Source organism: Odocoileus virginianus, chromosome 31 (genome assembly GCF_023699985.2).
Source record: "Odocoileus virginianus isolate 20LAN1187 ecotype Illinois chromosome 31, Ovbor_1.2, whole genome shotgun sequence".
NCBI classification, from domain to species: Eukaryota; Metazoa; Chordata; class Mammalia; order Artiodactyla; family Cervidae; genus Odocoileus; species Odocoileus virginianus.
In genome coordinates, this window is record NC_069704.1 from 15,667,404 (window position 1) to 15,680,196 (window position 12,793).

Here is a 12,793-nt window from a genome sequence, read left to right on the forward strand (position 1 = left end):
CTTTTAAGTGGTCTGACCTGCATTTTTCATAACCCACTTGAGGCATTCTCAACAATATTCCAGAAACAGGGTTTTATTACTTTATTGAGATCAGAAAAGCTACTCCCTAATGGACACTAGACCACTTTGGGGTGGAGCCTCAGTTGAGGTCCCTAAAGTTATAGGCTATACGCTGTTTTATAGTTGCCATTGCACTGAAAATAATCCTGAGCATACATATGTTTAATGGTTTCTTGTCTCTTTCTCCCACTGGACTCTGAGTTCAGAGTCCAGCAACAACAACTAGTATTAACGGCATGTTTAGTGTATCAGGTAGTACCTTAAAAGCTTCCCATGTATTATCTTATTCAGCTTTTCATTTTGTGAAACTATATTCCCAGTGTCAAGAAGAGTGGTCAGCACATCTGGGGTTTAATAAGAACTTCTTGAACCAATAGAAGGAATGAATGCTAGACCTTTCTGAGATTGCAACAATTAAAGCAAAATCCTAGAAAAAAGATGTAAGAATATGAACAGGTCAAAGGAATACCCTAATGCATCCTTGAAAATGCAAGTAAACCTTGCTTTGTGTGATAAATTGCATGGCCCCTGGATTTGTCAGGATATAATCTCATTTAAAAAGCATTAAGGAGTTAGTTGTTTTAAGAGAATTCTGTTGTGGATTCTTCTGTTAAGCAGACTTATTTTGTAATAAAAATAAATCATCCCCCTCCCCGACAGGAATCATTGGTAAGAAAATCACAAAGTAGCATCGTTCAAAGTGCTTTGCTCCATATACATACATGGGCTTTTAGCATCACCAGAGAACTCAGATTGTATTGGGTACCTATTTGAGTGACCATTCATTTAGATACTAAGGAGCAACTACTATACTCCACTCAAAAGATAAGGAAGCTGAGGTTCAGGGAGGTGACATAATTAGATCAGAGAAAGTCCTTTTGACAACTTCTGCATCTAAACAGTCTTTTCAGTCATGTTGCCATTTTGAATCTTGGCCTGGGATAATTCAAATTTAGAATCAGCCTCACGTTAGGTTGTTTCCTGATCAGAAAATCTGGCCTGCTCCATACCCAGATTTATTAATTTATTTTAAAAGTACTTATGAAAGGCCTTTTATGTGATTGGCATTGCTCTGGGAACCGGGAAACCTGAAAGGAAACAAGATAGAAAAAAAGAAATCCCTGCTCTCAAAGACTTTTCTGGAACCTCACTGTCCAAAATGGTAGCCACTAGCTACATGTGGCTATTTGAATTAAATTAATACATTAAAAAATGAAAAATTCAGCTCATCCACTTTGCTGGCAAATTTCATGTACTCAAATAATTGAGTTTCACATCCTTTAGTTGCTATAGCCGACTAGTGGCTCAGGTCTGGGAGGGTGCAGATATAGAATGCTGCAGAAAGTTCTATTAGATAGTATCACTAGCTGATGGATAATAGACAGTAAACAAATACGTAATGTGTCTGCTGGGGATGAGGGCTGTGGAGACGATTAAAGCAGGATCAAAGGCTGAACAGAGATGGGCAGGGAAGAGCTCGTTTGTACTGGCTGGGGAGGGAAGAGCTCTGAACGAGGGCCTGGATGGAGTTGAAGGAGGCCCCGTGGGCAGCTGGAGATAGAACATTCCAGGTAGCGGGGAGCCCAGGAGTGTTTAGTACTGGCTTATGTGTTTGAGGAATAGTGGGGAGGCTTCTCTGGCTAGACTAGGTGCATGGGGAGCGATTGGAGATGAAATTAGAAAGGAAAGCTAAACCAGATCATGCAAGGCCGTGCAGGTCATGATAAACTGTGGCTCTACTGTAAGGTCCGAGTACTCGCTATCTGGAGATTTGTCTTTACCTTCTCCTTCCTCTTTTCCTTTCAAACTATCTCTCATGCATTCTCTCACCCTCTCCATCTCTCCTTCCTCCCTCCCTCCTTCTTTCTCTGGCCACACACCTCTGCCTTATAACAACTGGTGCCTTTGTAAGAATGACAAGTGGGAGAGTCAGACTTACTGGACACTTTCAGCTTCTCAGAGAGATAGTGGATACTAATCGCCAAGGTAATCCACATGAATCCTAGAGTACTATTCACCAAGGTGCATCTGGCCCCTTTATTGAGCACATACTGTGTACCCAGTGATTTGCCCAGAAATGCAGGTATTCCCAGGACACTAACTTTTCATGCTAAAACCAGCAAAGTCCCAGGCCAGTTGCTATGAATCTGCCTGTGGAGGATACTGTGTCTTGGCTATTGTGAATAGTGTCGGTAGGACCGTAGGGGTGCACATATCTTTTTGAATTACAGTTTTGTCTGTGTGTATTTGGCTTTACTTCTCAAAGTTGACTAAAGATGCCTACCTTGCTGCCTTGGCTCCAGTGCCTTCTCTGGGCTCTCTGTGGAGACTTCATTAATAGACAGACTGATGTTCACCCCCATGTGGCTGACTTCTTTCCACTGTGCCTTCCCCATCAGGGGACCAGATCACCACCTGATCTCAGAGATGCCACTGGCTCCCAGATGTTCCACACTGATTGCTTTGTTTGATTAGGAAGTCCTAGAAGGGGAGGGAGTGACTACATATTTGGCCATGGGGTATCAATATTTGGGCAAAAAAAGGCTGTTGATCACACCTGTCATTCTCTCCTGGCATCAAGAGAACTCGAGGGCATCTGTAAGAATGATATTCATCTAAATTCGTGGGACAGAGGAGTCAGGCAGAAAGGATTTTCTGAGGCATGCTGTATCTTGCTCAGTGAGTGCATATTTCTCAGTTCTTTCTCTGAAGCAGACATTAAAACCTGCAGCACAGTCATTTAGAATTTCAAAGGTTTCTTCTTCAGGGGGTGGGCCACAAAAGACACCACCGTTATTCACAGAATACTGGGATGGTGGGGAATAGCTGCACACCATTAACAAAGTCTGTGCAGCAAACCTTTATGGAGAAAGGCAACAGCTATTCTGCCAGGATAAAGAAGATGCCTCATTACAGTTGCTTTAAGAAAGAAAGATTATTATCATTTATTGCTTTTTAAAATGCACTCCTGCATCCTAGCTAGGTTGGGAGAGCTTAAGAGGAGAAAGTCAATTTTAGAAGTAGTTCATAGATCACCAAAGAATCACAAAGCACTCCACATTCAGTACACATTTCCCTCTGTCTGTCTCATTCTGTCTCTTGGAGTTGAGGGTGTCAATCTGCTTTTAGAAAAAAATCCAATCCAACACCCCCATCAAGGCACCCTTCCTTTTTCTTCAGACAGACATCTCTCAGCAGTGCTCTGCCTCTGGTTTTAAAGGATGCCAGAATCCTAGCCAGTGGTTCAAAGGACCAAATAAGATGGAGCTTCTCACACATAAAGCTGCTGGTCCTTCAACATCATCTTGCAAGGCTTCGCCTGTCTTCTCACATTCCTTTGTTTTGGAATCACAGGAGGCGAACAAATGCCACAAATCTGAGTTGGAAAGCCAGGAGCCCAGGCTGCAGAACAGCCAGCAGACAACATTGTCTCTGAACTGCTATTGTTTCTATTTTAGGAGCACATTGAGTGATTAGCTTGGGTAACAGTAACATTGCATTACCTTGCACAGGCTGGAAATGTCTTTCAATAAGGAGGCAACACGGAGGCCATGTGATACAATCCCGTAGACAGAGCCAAGTGGAATACATCAAACAGAGCCTTGATGCAGATGTTTCATGCAGAAGAAAATTAGGTCAGAGACCACTTCAATTTCAGCTTCTGCCAGCCTCGTTTGAGAGCTTCCAGTGAATTCGTAATGAATAGCTTCTAGGGCACTTTTCTCTTATTCAGTCACAGGCTGCCTCAGCCAGATGAGCGTTCCATGTGGAATCTTCTCTCATTATTTAAAACTGCTACTTTGTGTTCTGAAATTCCAGAACCCTTCCAATGCACCACCACTCTGGCCTGAAACACAAAGACTCGGAAAAGACAGCGAGACATTAATCTGTATCATATTCTCTCTCTCCCTCTCTCTCCTATCCATCATCTACATACATGTTTTTTAATACATCCCAAGCTTCTTTTTCATCTGTCTATGCAGGTACGTAAACCAGTTGCTGAGGGATATTGGATATGTCAGGCTTTTTTAATCTTACGCAACTTTGAAGAAGCTGAGTGGCCTGTAGATGACCAAAATGCTTTGTCGGCTTCTTGCAGGGAGCATGTATGCGTGAGTGAGTGCAGTGTGCATGTATAAAAAAGAAAAAAAAAAAAAAAAAAGCTTTTCTCTGAAAAGAGCAGAGAAGGGCAGTGTGACCTCCATGAAAGTGAATGATGCATCTTTTCCCTGCCCACCCTCAGCCCCATCACACATGTTATTTATTATATTGGAGGGTGAGACTCTGGCGCACCCTGGGATCTTCCCATTTCAGATTCTTTTTTCTGCCTACCCTTTGCAGGGTTCACACTGACAAATCCTTGCTGATTGGAGTGGGGGGTGTGAGGAGGGTGGACTTCAGTTCATGGCAGGAGAAGAATCATTAGATTCTAAATGCATTTGGAAGAGAGGGGCAGAGAGTCAGACACCGAGGATCACAGAGGCTCCTCCAGGCTGTTGGTGCTCCCATTTCCCATGGGAAAGGAGAGGAAGTGGTGGCCCCAGCTCCAGCTCCTGAGGACACAAATGCTTTGTCTTTGCAACCTCCAAAGCACCAGGGCATTCATTCAGGGTTTTCCTTAATTCTAAGGTTTGCAAAGTGGTGGCAGAAGACCTCGGAAAAGCCCTCCTAGGCCAGCTTCTGCTCCAGTCAAGGATGGAAAGTCACCATTTAGATGGTGCCTCTCTGGTCCCTTGAAAATGCTTTCTCTGGCTTAAAAAAGACACTGGTCTTCCTGTCATGCTTCCCCAACTTGGTCTCCTCCCCGCCAGCACTCTCCTGTGATCTCTTTCTTTCAATATCATACACACACCCACTCTCTCTCTCTCTCACATGGATACACGCTTACACTCACACTTAATTAAAATTTCTGAGGAGGACAGAATTGCAGGGAATAAACAGTGACAGTGTAATAAAAAGATGACCTGCTAGAAAAAAAAAAAGAACTAGTTTTTTCTACGTGAACCATCTATGACTCCATCTCTATATGAACTTGGATCAGCAGTTCTCTCCTCTGGACTCAGTGTCCATACCTAGAAAATTCTGTGTGCTGATCCCTACATCCCCTCATGGCTTTGATGCTAACTCAATAAATAATCTTTCTCTTGGTTTATAGGCAATAGACATCATCCGGAAATGCCTGGCTGTGGTCACAGCCCCAGATCTACTTACTAAGATGCTAACCAAGACCTATGATGCTCATAGACTAGCATCAAGGCGTAGGGACTTGGTCATGCAGCAGTGAGACAGAGGGATTCCTTTCAGAGACACTGCAATGGGGCCACTTAACACAGCAGAAATAACATTGGCTTTGGAGTCCGCTAGACTTGAGTTGGCATTTCAGCTTTGTCACTTCCAGGCTGTGTGACTGCAGGTGAGTCACTTAGGTTCTCTGATCCTGAGTTTCTTCCATACTGGGATGATACTCACTATAAAAGGTTGTTACCTGATTAACTGAAATATATGAAATATATGTGCCTGATATATCGTAGGTACTCAGCAAATATTAGTGTTATTTTTATTACCAGTACTAAAATTAGTAATGGAGGCTTGCATGCATATATGCAGAAATATGTATGACTTAAGGCAGTCAAAAATTAACACCTTATTTGAATTTATTTTTCTCTCTCCATGTGGAGAATATAGACATATACATACACACACAACACACCCCGTGTGCTTGGCATGAATGCCCACACATATGAAATTCAATTTCTAAAGGCAGTAGCAACCAATACTTAGTTCAAATGCTTATTAGAGATTTTGGTATGTAAGTGTTCATTCAGTGCTAATACACTGACTTTTATCTACAACAATATCTTTTGGTGTGAGTTCCTGAGTCATCATGTACCCTTCCCCCATTCTCCTCTCTGAAATGACCTCTGTTTAAGAGGCAACGTTGGGCAGAGAAAATCTGCATAAGCAGGAGTCACAGGCTGTCAAGATGATGCTGAGCTCTTGATCATAAAATTGTAGCGCTTCAGAGCCTGGCAGGTGAGAAACAGAAACACACAGAGGTTACATGACTTGACCAAGGTCGTGGAGGCACCCTAGGTCTCATGGAGTTCTGGGTGAAGGAGGGTGTCCTTCACCCTCATAAGCATCAACGGAGGTCCTGAGCATGAACATGCTTGGCAGAGAACAGGTTCTTCCCACCTCCCAGTGCCCCCTCCCCCAGCACCTGCCAGCTTCCCCCTGGCAGAGGGCCACCACCACTGCAGTGACTCAGGGCTGCCTGCCACCGATGGCTCCACCATCCAACAGAGCATTGCCTGCCCAGAACTGGATTTTGTTCCTATCGAGTTATGGGGCATGGAAGACAGCGCAGCCTTGGGAAGGAGCCCCGTGGCCCAGCTCGCTAAGCAGGCTGGGCCAGTACCAAGACCGAGAGTCAAACATTGGTCTGCCAGGCTCTGGCTCTGTGTGCTGGTATGTGACCGTGGGCATTTCCAAAAGCTAGAGAGGCCAAACCAGGGGGAGAGAAACATCCGTTTGTTCTGCTCTGCATCTATTCATTTGCTCATTTTCTTATTCATTCACTTAATTATTCTTTATTGAAACAAGGCTTCTACAGCTTCATTATTTAGTAAAAGAGACTACGTGGATAGAGACAGAAACCAATTACAAAACAATATGGCAAGTGCTATGATAGCAAAGACTGTGCACAACAGGATAGGGAGGCATTCCGTTTCCCTGCTTTATAAGTACTAGAGGGAGTAGCGATTGTGTAATAATCATGGTGGGACCATAGAAATAAAACAACCAATAAATAAATGCCTGTTTACAACATTTGTACAGATGTACACACATGTGCATTATATCTGTGCATATATATTTAGAGATTCAACCTTACATCACTGTGGGAGTTGATTTAACAGTCTATGCATGGCTATTGTCTTTACCAGGCTTTGAGAAACTTTTTCTGCCAGATAGCAAATATTTCAGCCTTTGCAGGATATTTGGTCTTTATAGCAACTACTCAGTTCTGCCAATATAGCACAGAAGCAGCCTTTAACAATTCATGAACAAATGGGCGTGGCTATGTTCCAATAAAACTTTATATAAAACAACAAGAGAGGAGCCGGATTTGTCCTGCAGGCCATAGTTTGCCAGCCCCTGGTCTTTGAGATTGGATGTGGAGGCCAGAGTCAATAGGATGGACACTGGTAAAGGAAGGTAGATGTGAAGGGGAGGAGAACAGGGCAGACTGGAGCCCATGACCCGGGACGTATGTCGGTCTCTCATTGGCTTCAAGTCTTCAGCTTCAGAGATGCATGAATCCTGCAGGAGAAGTGGTGCCTTTTATCCTTGAGCTAAACCTACATGTGACCCAGGAATTGGAAGAACTGAGAGAAGATTCTTGGGAACCAGAGCTGCTGCTGGTTTGGCTGCTGCCCCATGACCATGAGGCAAGTCAGCTACAACTGTGCCTGGTGCTCTGAAGTTGGTTGACCTTCTGAGTGTAAAATGCATATGGCTTCTGCTTCTGATCAGCCATCCAAAACTCATGCAAAATGATTAGGACCTAGTCTCACGTGGAACAACATACGGAAGGAAATTCTGACAGATCCTTCTTGTCTGGCTAAGTGATTCAGTCAAGTTCACACAGATGAGAACATTTCAGAAGAGTTAACATTGAAGCTGGGCGTTGAGCATGGGTGAGGATTTTCCAGTTGGAGTACATCCATAGAATCCTCAGACAGCATGATTTGTGAGTGATGTTTTCAAGTGACCCAAATACGGAGTTCCAAAGGAAAAAGAAACAACCTGTTCTTCTGTGTGCTAAACATTGGGAAAATTTATTTTCTTAAATTTTTTGCTAATTATTTCCATCAGAATCCAGATGTGAGCAGTGAGACTCAACTCACCGCCTCCCCTATCCCTTGCCAGATGAGGATCAGCCTTCTTGTCTATCCCTGGCAGGGAAACCCACCCCTTGAACAAGGTAGATGATCTATCTATGCTGCTCTGGGCATCTGATGAGAATATTCACATTTAACAATGTTTTAGCAGACAGTTCCCATAAAACTTTATTTTGAGTCACAGCACTGAATGTTTCCCCCTTTTTAGTAACTTGTTCTTTCTTCCTGTGTTTTGTCTTCATTAATGCTGTCAGATTTTACTAGATGTTCTGGAACCAGAAGTTATATTTAATACCTAATTCTTTCCAGTCCCTTCACTGTATTGACATTACCTCCACAATACTTCTGGCCAACATCCACCCATCCATTCATTCTCTATCCATATGTCTAGCCTTCCATCCACCTTTGCATTTATTTGTCCATCCACTCATCTCCTTTTCTTTTTTTGTTTGACTACAACCTCCTTTTCAGTCTTCTGTCATTTTTGCTTACATGGCTGCAAGATCCAGTATATTTATTTTCCTGAAAGGCTGAGTGAATGAATAAGGATGTAGAGCAGCATAGGTTTAGATTTGAATTTGTCCTTTACTAACTATACAACTTTAGCACATGACTGAAATTGTCTAAGTCCATTATGATTCATATCTCAGGAATGTTGAGAGCATTAATTGAGATAAGATTTATATAGTAGGGAACAGAATACTTGGCACATAAGAGGTCCTCAGTAAGTGTTATTTTACCCACCTTTCCTATTTCTCCCACTACTCTCTACTTTTTTTCAGTTACCTTTATAAATGCAAGCAATTCTTACCTAACATCCTGGCCTTTGCTGAAGCCATCTTTCTTTCTAAAATTGTATCCTCCTCAATTCCTAACTTCCTGTTGAGACTCGCAACTATTTGACTCTGGGTCTTTGATCATGGAAACTCTTCTCCCCAAATTATCCATACTCTTTATTTTTTTTCTTTGTAAGAAATTTATTTAATTTCTTAGGTCTACCCATTCCCAGGATAAAATGCTACCTCTTTTCATAACTCTTCCAGAATCCCCCAGATTTAAATTTTCTCTTCCCTTGCATTATTGTAAGACTTTATTTGCTGGGAAGGGGAAAGGGAACTGAATTTTTGAGCACTCTATTGAGTGATGACCCACATCATATTTTTTCACAATGACCTTATAAAGCAGTTATGATCTTCATTTTTCAGCAGAGCTTTCCCAAGGTCACTCAGCTAGTGGGGCCCAGGACATAAATATGAACACAGGTCCATCTGATTCCAAATGTCCTTTCCATTTCACTCTCCCTTGCTTTCCATCTTCTACATGATAATAGTGATAATTACATTTTGACAGTGAAACATTAAAAAAAAAGCCATTATTGATCCCATTAATTAATTATATTAAAGGATAGGGGTAGTATTTTATTTTTTCTTCTATCACCTTAAATGTTCTGATGTAACAATTTAAACATACTGTTAATATTTGATAGGTGGCTTGGTGGTAAAGAATCCACCTGCAATGCAGGAGATGTGGTTTTTGATCCCTGGCTTGGTAAGATTCCCTGGAGGAGGAAATGGCAACCCACTCCACTGTTCTTGCCTCGGAAATCCCATGAACAGAGGAGCCTGGTGGGCTTGCAAACAGTCCATGAGGTCGCAGAGTCAGACATGACTTAGCAACTAAACCACGACCAAATGTTCCATTAAATAACCTCTAGTGCACGGATAGAACTTTCACCAGCATTCTATCCTCGGGAGATCTTTTCCCCAATTTCAAATGTGGTAAATGACTATAAATCCTTCAATCATCATAGTCTCAGTGTATAATCAATTTCAGCTTTATTTTTAGTAAGGAAGTCTAAGACAAAGAGGGAATTATTATTGTTTTTTTATTTGGTTAAGTTCATATCACAATAAAAGACTCTTCATACATTAAAGAGCCCTGGGCTATTTTCTGAAAATCCTTGGGCCGATCCCTGCAGCCAGCAGGCAGCCAGCTCATGTGTTTATCTCTCCATGGCATTAGTAACCCTGTAAAAGTTAAATTTGTTTTATTTATAGGTTGGAAGAGCCTTCACCCATGAGGAGTACTGAATAAATAGACTTTCACCATCATTCTCCAAAGAGGTTGGGAAGGAACCACTCATGAGGAAAGCCTGGAGGGGACAAATTGTCAGAATGAAGTATGGTCCTTTGTTCAGAATCAGAAGAGTTACCCACTCAAATCATAAAATACCAGATGAAGCTCACTTGACTAAACAGGGGTGAGCAAATGGAAAGAAGGAAGACATGGTGACACTGAAAAGGCCCAAGATGTAATCTTTCCAGGTTAAAAGAAGGCAAGTTCATTTGGGATCTCAGAGGTCATACTTTTGCTAAAGCTTGCTTTGTGTTAGCACAGAAAAGAGTTAAAGCCTCTTTCTTTCTTTTTCTCTTTCTCTCTCTCCCCCTCTCGCCCTCCTTTCTTTTTCTCTCTGTCTCCTTCCTTCCTTCAATAGAATGAGATTGATTGAGCAATGCAGAATAAACTGCCTGTGTTTATGTCTAGTTATTTGGACCTGAGTGTAAGAAGAGCGAATCAAAGTAATTTAATTAGGGGAGTGCAAAGACCAACCCAATATTATTAAATATATTATGAATTGCATAAAGATGAATTAATAATCATGGTATATCTTAAGTCTGCTCTCCCTTTGGAGAGGAATGAAATAGTTATGATCTTTGATAAGCCCCCAAAGGCTGTGCTGTCCTCATAAAAGGAGCCTGCCGCCGATTCACCGTGAGCTTTGAGATCTTTTCCAAGAGAAAGAATGAGTTTTTGTTGCACAGTCCACATGAACTTGCCTGGTGCCCCTGCTGATTAATGGCATTTATTCCCCCAGAGAGCTGCCTGAGGCTGAAAGCAGAGATACGACATTGAGACAGCACTAACCTAACTGGCTCTCATGGGGATTGATCGCGTGCCTGACCTTTCACTACAGTGTTCTAAGCATTTGCGTTAACTGGGTGTGCCTTCCTTACAAATAAGTCTCAGCCATTCCATAAAGGGGAAGGAAGATGACATTCTCAGATATCAGGTTTCAGGGACTGTACCTTTAAGATGAGTTGAGATTTCCTTTCAAAGCTGGGCGTGAGACTTTCTAAAGAGAAGCCCTGCGTGGTCATAAACTATTCATGTAAGTTATCATGTTCTTAGTACTAGCTACTTTCTAGTTCCCTCCCCTTGTCTCATCACGACCTGTCTCTTCCTGACAGCTCTGATCTCAGATCTACCTTCAATTTATTTTTATTACACTCACTCTCATCCTAGATATATTGATCTGATCCTGGACCTTGATTTATCCTGACTCCTCGTTCCCTACTTGCACCAGAGGTGGGTGTTGGCAGCAGACACATTTGTCAGTATCTCTTCTTGATTCCATCCCTCAGCCCACTTTTGGCTTTGCTCTTTTTGTGAAAATATTAGTAACTCCCAGAGGTCTCACTCCTGGGCGCAAAGCCAAAGGCAGGACAGGGGACGGAAAAGGCTCCCACAGGTGAAGTCTGAGGTGCTCTAAGCCTGAGGGAACATATTCCATCATCCTGGGCACCCAAGTCACAGAAGAGTAATGCAGTCTCCTACGTCCCAGAGAACTCTTAGTTGAAGAAGTAGCTGCAACCTATTTCAGACTGTACCTCAACTGTGTCTGTCTTGACAGATCATATCACCCAATGTGATATGATAAAGTTTCAAGTGTTTTGGAGTCAGGCAGATTTGGGTTTGACTCTTGATTCTATCCCTTGCGAACTGTGTCATCTCAATTAAGTGTCTTAACTTCTCTAAGCCTCAGTTTTTTCATCTATAAAATGGGAATACCTACTTCATACTGTCATTGTAAGAAATAAAAGAGGTAATATACATGAAATACAGAACATTGCCTATGGTGTTTTAATAAGTAAGGTTTAACATTTCTTACTATTATTATTGCCATGATAAAATCTTAAGGCTTAAATTCTGGCCAGCATGGAATAACTTTCAAATTTTCAGGCAGCTCATTTCTTGAGAGATGGGCCACAGGTTTCTTCCTGCATTAGGCTGGTTGATCAGTGTTGTAAGTCACCAGTTGGCTTCCTGCCTGAACTTTTAATCTTGTCCCCATCTCAGTTTAAAGAGGGTGAGAAAGCAGAGACATCAATCGTTTCCTTGTCAAGGACAACAGCCCCTTCCTTCTTCCTTAGTTCTCTCCTGGGGCCCCATCCTCCCGGTGCCAAGGGAGGGGGCTGCGGCTGAATACAAATCACCACGTGGTGGGGAGCCTTTGTGCTTCCATGGGAGCCTGGAGCAGTTTCACTGTCTGTGTGTAAAGCTGTGATGAGTCCAGTCCAGTCCTCCCACTCCTCCCGGGGTTCAGCACTCCACCGTGTTCCACAGTCTCCCTGGGTGGTGATGTCACCATGAGCATGGCAGTTACCCAAGGTACTGGGACACAGACTTTATTGATTTGTTCTTCTAATGCATTAGGAGGAAACAGGAAACCTCAGGAAGGTCACAAACGACAATTGTGCATTGACGGGCACAGACATTGACTTCATTCAGGAAAGCACAACTCAAGTGGCCTAGCTATCAGAGAGGAAAGGAGACCATAGATGCACGACTCAGAAATGAAGACGATATGCATGGGCTCGATCCAAAGGAATCAGAAAGTACTGAGCACCGAATACTCAAGCTCAAACTTGAGGGAGAGTCTTTTGTTCAGTTATTGGCAAGGCCGAATGCTCAGTCAGTGTTGCTAAACAATGGGAGGAAGAAATAAAACCAGGCAACAGTGAGTCTCTTAGGTCTGTGCTCTGTTGAGTCCT

The 12,793-nt window shown here is 42.6% G+C and overlaps 1 long non-coding RNA gene across 1 annotated transcript; it reads left to right on the plus strand.

Moving 5' to 3' along the window:
• The first annotated feature begins 3,894 nt into the window (after window positions 1–3,894).
• LOC110136243 (uncharacterized) lies at window positions 3,895–10,565 on the plus strand. Its single transcript, XR_002313579.2, has 3 exons — window positions 3,895–4,043; window positions 5,216–5,473; window positions 10,019–10,565. It is a non-coding gene; the product is annotated as an uncharacterized lncRNA (long non-coding RNA).
• The last annotated feature ends 2,228 nt before the right edge of the window (window positions 10,566–12,793 follow it).